The 12,106-nt window shown below is 38.4% G+C and overlaps 1 long non-coding RNA gene across 1 annotated transcript; it reads left to right on the top strand.

Annotated features, from left to right (window-relative positions):
- The first annotated feature begins 3,613 nt into the window (after positions 1-3,613).
- On the top strand, positions 3,614-10,762 carry LOC143884607 (uncharacterized). Its single transcript, XR_013252999.1, has 4 exons — positions 3,614-3,842; positions 9,528-10,273; positions 10,362-10,430; positions 10,527-10,762. It is a non-coding gene; the product is annotated as an uncharacterized LOC143884607 (long non-coding RNA).
- The last annotated feature ends 1,344 nt before the right edge of the window (positions 10,763-12,106 follow it).

Below are 12,106 nucleotides of genomic sequence, written 5' to 3'. Positions count from 1 at the left end.
GGGGACCCAGTAACATTGATTTGAACCAACCTTGTTCCATTTTTATCTAAAAGGACCTTCAATTTATGATGATGACCAACCTACTATATTAATCGTAATCATAGTATTTCCCTCTAAATTTTGAATAGGAATCCCATCACCAATAGTGTCTAACATTACACTGTAGATTCAGACTTTAGCTTAAATTGTTCACATCACACACCACACGGTTACCTTGCGTTAGAATTAATTACATGCAGATATGCTTGAATGACCGTCCAATTCTTTTCATTATAAGCATGCTTACATGAGTGTAAATCCTTTCTCCATCCCTTTTGTTTCTCCCTAACAGAAAGCATGAAAATGAAGAGAGTGCAAATATCGAGAAATTATAGGTAAACACGCATGTAGATTGGTGGTACGGCACTACGGCAGAAGTACTGCTCTTGATATTTGATCCTCCGGCAGCACCTTACAAACTGTGATGTTGTTGGATCAAATATCTAGGGTGGTACCGCCAGTACCGATCTACATGCACATTCACCATATAAGCTCTCTGAAATATCACTTTCCTTTAATAATTAAAATATAAAGACAATTGCTAGCCAATTTTTTATCCTTTCAGTGCTCTCTTAAAATTCTTTCATTCATTCTAACTACTTAACAAACGAACTTTAGTAAAATCTCAAAAATATCACCGTCCTTTAATAATCAAATTATAAGGACAATTTCCAGCCATTTTTTTTATCATTTCGGTGCTCTCTTAAAATTCTTTCATTCATTCTATCCAGTTAATTGAAGCTCTAACAAATGAGCTTGAGTAAAAGAGAAATGGTAGAAGTAACCAAAACAAGGGATGAAAATACCATTGTCTTTTTTTGTTTCCTTGTGCTTATATGTAAGTTTCAATTGACAGGATTAACATGTTGAATGGAATGGGTGATATAGGAAAAGGAGGTACGAGTCTAAACTTCTTTGCTCTTTATATGTGGATGGAGTATCGATTTCTTTGTTTTTTTAGTATTATCTGAAGTATTAGAGATATTTATATGGTGCCAGAGCGTATGCAGACGTCGAAAGTTCCCCCCTTGATATTCGATCAAACAGTAGCCTCTTAAAAAAAGTGGGCTGCCATTGGATCATTTTCAAGGGCGGTACTATCTGCATGGCACTTCATGCAAGGATACCATATAAAAACTCAAATAATAAAACTTTTAATCAAATGTACATCAATGCTAATTCTATGAATATTAGGCCTCTTTGGATACGCTGTGCATCAGTCTCTATATATTGATAAGATTATTTTAATTTAATATCTTTTGTAAATAATAACATTAGTTAGGCGTTCATGATGAACGAAATATCATCCATGCCTTCTAAAAATCTTCTATTTCAAATTTCTAATTTTGTGTACAGTTGAATCTCTAATAATTAATGCTCTACAAACAATAGAAGGCAACCCATCTAATGAGATTTCTGAAAGAGGGCTTGCCCACAAAATTCACTTTTACAATCATCAATAAAAGGCAATTACCTTAACCCAGCCTAACCCAAGGTAGCATTGTCTCAATGCGAATCCGACCCTTTCTGAACGTTGGATTTGGAAGGGTCAACCTTAACCCAACCTGCTTCTAAATCTCCCAATCCTAATCCAACCCATCTAACCTGATTTTTGAAATCGAGGCGAGTTTGTTTTGAATTTGCCTATGGCAAAAACTAAAAAAAAAATACAAACAAATAACTTTAAGATTTTAAAAATTACATTAAAAAAATTAGGTGGACGTAGTTGGATTGAGTTGCCCAAGATCTCAGTGATAACCCAATCGGTTTGTCTTTTCCCAACCCTAACCCAACCCAAGCCAAAATCGGGTTGAACCTTTCGGATTCGGGTTTCGCACCCCTAGTGACGCTTGAGCCACGGCTAATTCAAGACTGGAAATCCGAAACTCGACCGAACCACAACAAGCTTCCATCTATCTGCACACTGTTTTCTAAGCTTCTCACATGGGCTATAGTTGTCAAATAAACAACCACAGTTAAGCGTTTAAAATTATTCAGTAGCTCTTAAGTAAGCATCTTTGGAATCCAGTTTCCTATTTGCAAATAAGCTTATTTTAATCTAATCTTATTTGCTGATGGGATTTTGAGGCTTCTTAGGAAAGCATTAACTATATCATTTCAAAGCCTGTTGTAACCATTTTATGCAAATAATCATATATAACTTCATACCCATTTCAATGCAAGATTATATACAAATAATTATTAGAGATATCCAAAGAGACCCATAAACTTTTTCGTTGCAGGTGTTAGATCTTGATCCAATGATTATGATTTCCTAAGAAAACAATTCCTAGCCATTGGATAATCCAATATGGCCCACACTAGGTAGATAGCCTATACATTATATCTCCTCACATAAGTGAAACAATTTGATTGGGTATATTGTGCTTAAACTCCTAGAATCCTGAATCCTGAATTTTAATATATTCCCAGACATGCCTTTACCAGAATGCCTTCGGGTTCGGGTTTAAGTTAAGGAGCATACCGTTTCTTCGAATTTATTTTTCATTTCTTCAATCTAGCTTCTAAACTAGTGCGCCTTAACTTTATCGAACGCGCCGCCGCTAGCGCCCTTACGAATAAAGAGTAACAAAAAGATGTACTAAAATGGTTCCAAAAGTAAAAATGAACTGTGCAAGCCTACTGTCAATTTGGATTTGAGTTGTACAGTACCAAAAAGATAAAGATTGAGAGAAGCTTGGGATTTGAAGGGGCAGAAGATTATATGAAATAGGAAAATGATTTTTAAAAGGAAGCCAAAGAACCCAAAATTGTAGTATGGGCATCCAAACAACCTAAACCAAGAACAAAGACATAAAAAGAAACTAATTGTGCACAAAGCTGCAATCTGGATGTGCCAAAAGTAATCTATAATGAGAAAGCCGAATGAAAAACTGGCATCGACCAAGATATCTTCCTCATCTCCCAAACAAAAAAGAAAAGAAACAATTGGTTAGCAACAATCTATTACCTGATATAGAGAAAACCCAATTACTGCCATTTAAAGGTCAGAGCAATAAATAATAAATGAATGGCTTGCCCATGATAACTCCAAGTAGAGACTTTCTAATTAAGATACCTAGGTCCCTAAAAAATCTCTATTTTCAGAAATCCGATTAAGTTTCTTTGTGAAAACAAATTAAAATCATGGAAGGTTCCAAAGGTCTCTATCTTTTCTTTGCACACGACTGCTACAAAACAGATCCCTAATTAAATCATTCCCTAAAACTTCTCCTCCCCAAAAGATGGCAACCTGTGAAGCACGGGTGCTTCAAAATGCCTAAAGTACCCGTATTGGGTGCGTATCCGACACGGGTGCGCTCGGGTGCGTCCCGGGTGCGTGTCGGGTGCGCACCCGGTTTAAAAAAAAAAAAAATTCCAATTTTACGGTCGGGTGCGGTTGGGGTGCGCACCCCGACGCACCCGACACGTTTTTAAGTGGTTTTTAAAAAAAGAAACAAAAACAAGGCTGTCAATAGCAATTTTGGGGGGGGGGGGTGGTTTAAGTTTTATAAAAGGGTTTTATTAAAACCCAAAACCCAACCGACTCTCTCCCTCACCGTCTCTGCAACTCTCTCTCCCGTCTCTCTCTCGTCTGCAACTCTCTCTCTCTCTCTCTCTCTCTCTCTCTCTCTCCGCGTCTCCTCTCTCTCTACATCTCTCTCTCTCTCTCTCTCTCTCTCTCTCTGCAACTCTCCGTGAGAGATCTCTCTCGGCCCGGGCTTCTCTCTCTCTCTCTCTCTCTCTCTCGGTTTCTCCTCCGCCACCGTCGGTCGTCGGAGCCCTAACCTAATCCTACAAAGGTACTCTCTTTCTCTACTTCTCTTCTCTTTTTTTTATTATTATCTCTACTCTCATTCTCTCTCTCTTTTATTTTTATTTGTGATTTGTATTATTTTATTTGTGATTTGCCCTAAAAAATAGCCTAAAGTCCTAACCGATTGTGAGTCACATAAAAATCAATTTGGAGCTCACAATCGGTTGGCATAATCTTAAAATGGAATGTGATTTTGAAGCCCTAAACTGATTTTCAGTTTGGAGGTCACAATTGGGAATTTGGGATTTAGGGCTTTGGGGCCTAAAGCCCTAAATCCCAAATTTCCAATTGTGAGCTTTCAGGCCATGTTAATTTGAGATTGTGAGATTCAATTGGGAGCCCTTTAGGGCTCAATTAGGGAGGTTAGGTCATTAGGGCTTTAGCCTTTAGCCCTTTACCCTTTAGGCCTTTAGCCTTTAGCCCTTTACCCTTTAGGGCCATATTAATTTAAGATTGTGAGTTGTGACAATCGATTGGGAGCCCAAAACTGATTTTAGGAGTAAAAAATTATGTTTAATTTTGACCTCCAAAATCTGTTTTCGGCTCAATTAGAGGGGTTAGGTCGTTAGGGCTTTAGCCTTTACCCTTTAGGGCCATGTTAATTTAAGATTGTGACAATCGATTGGGAGCCCAAAATTGATTTTGGGAGTCAAAAATTATGTTTAATTTTGACCCCCAAAATCCGTTTTGGGCTCAATTAGAGGCTTTTACCCTTTAGGGCCATGTTAATTTAAGATTGTGACAATCGATTGGGAGCCCAAAACTGATTTTAGGAGTAAAAAATTATGTTTAATTTTGACTCCCAAAACTAAATTTGTGTTTGTTCTTTTAATAGAATGTCTTCATCCGGGGCTAGTAGCGCCGCCCAAGCCACAAATGCACCACCTTCTACTTCTACTGATGAAGACCTCTCGAAGCCCTTATGGAGGTATGCCACTAGATTTGATAAAGATCCTAAGGGTGGAGGGAATGTGAGATGGGAATGTAATTTTTGTCATAAGAGTTGGAATAGCTCCTACACAAGGGTTAGAGCGCACTTGTTGAAGGTATCAGGACAAGAAATCGGAGCGTGTCCTAAGGTGAAAGCAAATGACCTACTCGGAATGCAAAGGTTGGAGGAAGAATGCAAGGAGGCTATGAAGCAAAATGCTCCCAAGAGAGTGCCATTGCCGCCATCATCAAGTAGTGGATCATTGAGTTGCCCAAGTAGTATGTTTGTCCCTCCAAGTTTTGATCTAAAGAGGAGGAAGACAAGTGGTCCAAGTGGAAGTATGAGTGCTATTGAAAAGGCATTTAACATGGCGGCCCGCGATCAAGTACATGGAGAGATTGCTCGGATGTTTTACTCCGGTGGCTTGCCATTTCACCTAGCAAGGAACCCACACTATGCGAGTTCATACTCTTGTGCGGCCAACAATCAAATTTCCGGTTATTTGCCTCCGGGGTACAACTTGCTAAGAACGACTCTACTACAAAAAGAGAGGGCAAATGTTGATAGGTTATTGCAACCCCTTAGAGAGACATGGAAGGATAAAGGGGTGAGCATTGTTAGTGATGGATGGAGTGACTCACAAAGGCGGCCTCTCATTAACTTTATGGCGGTAACCGAGGGTAGGCCTATGTTTCTCAAGGCGGTAGATTGTTCGGGGGAGACAAAGGACAAAAATTTCATTGCCAACTTGTTGAATGAGGTAATTATGGAAGTTGGGCATGAAAATGTTGTCCAAGTAATTACCGACAACGCCGCAAATTGCAAGGCGGCCGGACAACTTATTGAGGCACAGTTTCCTTCCATCTTTTGGACCCCATGTGTGGTGCACACCCTCAACCTTGCTTTGAAGAACATATGTGCGGCGAAGAATGTGGAAGCAAATCAAGTTACATATGACGAATGCAGTTGGATAACGGATGTTTCGGGAGATGCTAGCATCATTAAGAATTTCATAATGAATCATTCCATGAGACTAGCCATATTCAACGAGTTCAACACTTTGAAGTTGCTTGCCGTGGCGGAGACTCGATTTGCGAGTGTTATTGTTATGCTTAAGAGATTGAAACTCTTAAAGCAAGGTCTTCAAGCAATGGTTATTAGCGACAAATGGACTTGTTATAGGGCGGATGACATGGGAAAATCGAGGTTTGTAAAAGAGAAGGTGTTAGATGACGTATGGTGGGATTCTATCGACTACATACTCGCATTTACATCCCCCATCTATGACATGCTTAGAGACTGTGACACGGATACGCCTTGCCTTCACTTGGTTTATGATTTGTGGGATACCATGATAGAGAAAGTAAGGGCGGCAATATATAGGAAGGAAGGAAAGAGGAAAGAAGAGGAGTCCAAATTTTTTGACGTGGTGCACGAGATTCTTGTTGCTCGTTGGAACAAGAGCAACACTCCACTTCATTGCTTGGCTCATTCATTGAATCCAAGGTTAGGTGACTTTAAATTTATTTGGATTATTAGTTATTTATGTTTATTTCCAAGTTCTAATTTTTGACTTGAAATTTGAAGCTAAATTAGTTTTTTCTTTCTTAAAGGTATTATAGTAGCAATGGCTTAGTGAAGATTCAAGTTAGGTGCCTCCACATAAGGATGCATAAATTTATACTGAGAGGATGGAGTGCTTCAAGAGGTACTTCACCAATTCCTCGGACCGCACAAGAGCTAATGTGGAGTTCGCGCAATTCTCCATGAAGTCCGGATTATTCAATGATGTTGATTCCATCAATGAACGGTTCACTATCAAGCCTCATGAGTGGTGGGCCATCCATGGTACATGTGCCCCTATGCTTCAAAGCATAGCTTTGAAGATTCTTATGCAACCTTCATCGTCATCTTGTGCCGAGAGGAATTGGAGCACTTACTCTTTTGTGCATTCTCTCAAGAGGAACAAGATGACTCCACAACGAGCTGAAGATTTGGTTTTCGTTCATAGCAATCTTCAGCTTCTCTCAAGACAAACTCCACAATATAAGCAAGGAGAGACAAAGATGTGGGACATAGGTGGAGATACATTTGATTCCTTCGAGGATGTAGGGGTACTTGAAGTTGCTAGTCTTTCTTTGGATGAGCCGGAGTTGGAGTCCATTGTTTTTACCGATGACGTAGAGGACGATGTTGGCGATATTGGAGCTGAAGCCTGAAGCGACTGACTTCTAGGATTGATGATGCATTGATGCTTTATGTTATTTTGGTGTTTTAATGATGAACTTAATCACGTATGAAATGAAGAGTAATATTAGAATTTTTCATTTTGGTGAATGGTGATGTTATTGTTATTTGATTGCTTTCCTATTTTTTTTAAAAAAATTTAATAAAAATTATTATTATATTCAACGCACCCGAACGCACCCGCACCCAAGTTTTTTGGAAAATCACGTACCCGCGTACCCGTGTCGTGTCGCACCCGCACCCGTGCTTCATAGATGGCAACATATAAATTCTAAAAATAAAGAATTCCTATATAATCTCTCTATTTATACTTTTCAAAACAAAATGGAAAGCATCCCTTTTATGATTGTCGATAAAACCATCTTATAAAGTAGCACTAATAAGTTTCTTGCTTATCACCTCCTCTTAAAGCTCTTTTAATAGAAAGTTTCTAAACCATTCATTTTGTGGCCCCAACGTAGATAGGCAGTTCTCCAAAAGACTTCTCTATACGATAGATGCGGATGCTCCTAAAACTTTAGTTCTACCAAAATTGTAGCCGCAAGAGGAGAGTGGATGGTGAAGAGGCATAGAGGAATGGGGAAATAAGGATATGGGAGGAAGCTTTGATGGAATAAGAAACGATTTATATGGAAAATAAATAAAAGGGATCCTTGATTGGACAATATTAATGGAAGGCAAATTAACACGAATCCATCATGCCGTTTTGGAAACAAATGGACAGGAATCGGTAGTTATTTAATAGTAATGGACGTGTAATTGGAAAGAAATTCTCTAGTTGACGTTTGGGGAAAGATTAAACGGTAAAGCCTATAAAATAGGGAAAGATTAAATGGTGATACCTATAAAATAGGGAAAAATTATATTATTTTCGCAATCAACCGGAATGTGGCGACGTGTAGAAAACGGAAGGACTTGCAAATAACAATAAAGAGTTCTATGCATACTGGAAAGTGGAAGCGTAAAATAGGGAAAGATTATTTTCCCAATCAACCGGATTGTGGCGATGTGTTGAAAACGGAAGGACATGCAAATAACAGTAAAGAGTTCTATGCATATTGGAAAGTGGAAGCGTTAGAGTAGAATTTGTTTGTTTTTAGAATATTTAGTTCTCAATGACACCTATGAATTTAATTGCCACATAGACGTGAGGGAGGAAGGGGATGGCTGTCACATCAGCGGTGAACAGTAAACCTCCCTTCCTCTTTATTATATATAGATATATTCGTCGTGACCTTTTGTTTCCGTCTTCTCATACTGCGAACAAGGTTTTGAATGAAAAAACGGGAGAGAAAACGTAAAACCCTAACCCTAAACCTAATCCAAGTTTTTGCTATAACAGGAAACATAGAAACCCCAGATTTCTCTTTGTTTCCACTGAATCTCAAAGAGGAAAACAAAAAAGGAAAACTCTAACCCTAATCCAAGTTTTTGCAATGACAGTAAACATTGAAACCCTATATTTCTCTTCGTTTCCTCTTTATCTCAAAGAAGGAAGAAATAGAATTTTGCTAGAAAAAGAAAGGGAAATTATTGTGGAATGTGTGTTTGCTAGCTATGTGGTGGGTGGTTTGGCCAAATCACCTTATTAGTTGTACATGCGGATTATAGCATTGGTCATATCGTGGGTTAGATGTCTTCCATCCTTTCGTTTTGTATCGGCCTTTGATCTTTGGGAAGGTTGGAGGAAGTGTGCTCGAGTAGTGAGAGGAAAATTAACGTAGTCAAAAGATGGGAGCCTCCGATGTTAGGAATGTTGAAAATCAACTTTGATGGTGCTTGTTTTGGAAACACGGGTCCAGTGGGGGTGGAGGGACTTTGTCGTGATGAGTTTGGTGAGATACTTTGGGCTTTTTCTGGCCCTATTGGTGTGTGTGATTCTTCGGAGGCGGAATTCAAAGCGGCCTATTTTGGGATCAAGAAGTTGAGTAGGGAAGTCTTGGACCATTTTATTGTTGAAGGGGATTCATTGAATGTCATTCGGTGGTTGAAGGGTGGAGTAGCTCCTCCTTGGAGAATTTTGGCGTTATTTGATGAAATTGAGGATTTTGTTACGGGTTCGGCTATTGTCTTTAAAAACTTTTGGAGGTCGGGAAACGAAAAGGCGGATTTGTAAGCCAAGCAGAGAGTTGGGGGGAAGAGTATTCTCTGGTTCGATCATCTTCCCCCGTAGTATAATTTTGTAATTTTTGTTATCTCTTTTCTTCTTCTTTCCTGTTTCTTCTTTCTTGTTTTTGTTCTCTGGGTTGCCCCTTCTCGGTTGCTCCCTTTCCATTTAATACAAAGCCCTACTTCAAAAAAAAAGAGGAAGAAATAGAATTTTAATTGGAAGATTTCTCCAGTTTCTAATTAGGTTTTTATTCTCCTCTTTTATTTTATTTTTGTAGATTTCAATGTTTGTTGGTATTGGCTTAGATTTTCTTTTTGGTCTGAATTTTGACTTGTGGAATTTGAGTTTAAGCCAAATAATTTTTTATTGCTTTCTTTGAATAGGTTGTTTGGAATCTGTGAAATTCTGCCTCTTCTCTCCACAGGGGAGCTCTTGCGTAGAAAATGGTGCTGTTTGGATGGAAAAATGGTTTGTGAAACTCCTTTGAGGCTCGAATCAAAGTGTGTCTACCAATGGGGTGTTGATGGTAACGAACATGAGCCATTGTCCGATAAGAGACAGGCCACCGAAACATCCAACAAAGACCCTATGGAGCCTACTTGATGAATAGTTACTGAGTTCTGAGATTATGAACAGTGTCGATCTTGGCTTCGATAATTTCAGTAGCAGTGAAAGTAATGTGGAGCATTGTGGAAGCGATTATTCTGCTCCCTCTCAATCCCCACTGAAAATAGACGATTCCAACTCCTGTATTGTAATGGTTGTACCTATGAAATTAAATTCAAATTAAATAATAATTTGAACTATGGTAATGACAATTCCACAACAACGGGCCTGACCGTGAATAATCTAGATGACAGTGGCCACTCTAATGGTAGCTCTCACGAACCCCAAACTAACCTTTCGGAAAAGGGAGAGGTTGATTTGAGTGAGGGTAACCTCACGAGTACTAATGCGATGGGTGTGTTGGGAATCGAAACAACCCGTCAATGTTGTCCTAAGGAAAAGATGGAACTAAAAATGTCTGAGAAAGTAGCTCTGAACAACTTTCCTTCAAATGCCAAGGGGTTGTTAGCCACTGGCTTGATAGAAGGTTTTCGTGTATATTATTTTTTCGTGGACAGAGCCGGTAAGGTTACTTATTAGATCTTTATTTCCCATGTCTCCCATATTTAACTTGACCCATCGTAACATGTCTTGTTTATGATGCCTATCAGAAATGCCTTGCTAGATATCTAAAAGATTATGGATATTTGTGCGGCTGTCCTTCATGCAAGTTTACTAAAGTAAGTCAGTTCTTGTTCTAACTGGTTTCCCCCTAGTATGCCGATTATGTTAATACTACGTTTCTTTAACTTACTAATGAATCAAGTGGTCAACAGGTGGTCAATTGCTATTCTCTAAACCCATCTGATTATATTTTATTGGAGAATGGGAAAACATTGTGTGAGCTAAAGAGGAAAACATTGTGTGATGTAGTTCAAGAGCTAAGGAGTACTCCCCTCAACATTTTGGATGATCTCATTAAAACTGCGATTGCTTCACTAGCCATTTAGAAATTTTCCGAGGTTTTGGATGGTGATGTATTTATTGCTTTCAAATTTCAATATTTATCTTCTCTCCCAACTATTATTATGAAAAATATGTCTTCTATGTTTGTTTCAAAAACATTTCCAGAAGTAAGCTTTGAAGTTCAATGATAAGCCCCATCTAATTATTAGGTAGGCCAATTGCTGGATTACCTGGATGCGTTAGTATATGCTTTCTTGGAAGTTCAGATCCTTGCTTCCATTACTATATTTCTTTCACATATTAATCACATTTAAGTAGGTAGACAGATTTATTTGTGTATAAAAGCGTTCATTATATTGGTGAAATTATTTACTCATTATAGAGTTTGATTAGAATTGCAAGGATACCTTCACACAAGGTAAAAAAATATAAAGCTGATGAACCTCCCCTTTTAAGCCGGAGCATGCACATCCAATGTGATGCAGGATGAAAAAAGAAAACAATAGGTATTGTAGCTCCAATACCAATTGATGTTGTAGGACAGTCAAGAGAAAGGGATATCTGTCCCATCTAGGGAAAGGTTTGGGCTCCGGATTTAGTCAATTAGATTATGGAATTAAAGATGGTCTAAGGGAATAGGTTAAGGAGGCTAATGAAGTCAATTAGTTATGTCCTTAGAAGATAAGCATAGACAGAAAAGCTTATGAAAGATAATCCTAATCTAATACCTGAATGCTTAATTACTAATCTACAACATCTAACGCCCTTGATCCAATTGGTCATATTTTACTAGATTTGATATACTGCCATAAGTTTCTTATAGTTTAATCTGATTTCTGAAGAGTTTTTATATGGTGGCCGAGTGTATAAGTCCCATGTGGGCAGTACCGCCTTTGATATTTGACCCAACAGCAACCCACATTTTAAAGAGGTTGCTTTTGGATCAAACATCAAGGGTAGTATTTTTGATGTACAACCCACACCGGAGACTTAATACTCGGCCACCATTTAATTTCTCATTTCTAAATAGGACATTATGGGTTCTTTGGCTTCCAAAGAAGCCATTAAATATGGCATTTCTAACACTATTATAACCATGTTTTGCGAACAATGAAACAATCATATTTAACTGAAAACTACTTACATGTAACTGAAAACAATCATATTTCTCCCGGCATCTGTACAGGTTCTTAATAATCATAATTGTGTGAATTACACACAGTAATCATACATGGTTAGTCTGGATTGTTGATCCATTTCAGTTTACTATGAATGACCAAGCAACTGCTCATGATCCAAGCAACTGCCTAAAAAATGACAACTAACCAACATTCTAGTTTCAAGTCAATCCATATGGACACTTAAATACTCCAGAGCGTTCCAGATAAGCAGGTTGAATCAATGCAGAGGGTCGATCCAAATAATGATCCAAGCAAACTGCTCATGATCC

Source organism: Tasmannia lanceolata, unplaced genomic scaffold, assembly GCF_043159265.1.
Source record: "Tasmannia lanceolata isolate RefF3 unplaced genomic scaffold, GAP_Taslan_0.1 ptg000002l, whole genome shotgun sequence".
In the NCBI taxonomy this organism is placed as follows: Eukaryota; Viridiplantae; Streptophyta; class Magnoliopsida; order Canellales; family Winteraceae; genus Tasmannia; species Tasmannia lanceolata.
This window is presented reverse-complemented; position numbering and strand designations above follow the sequence as displayed.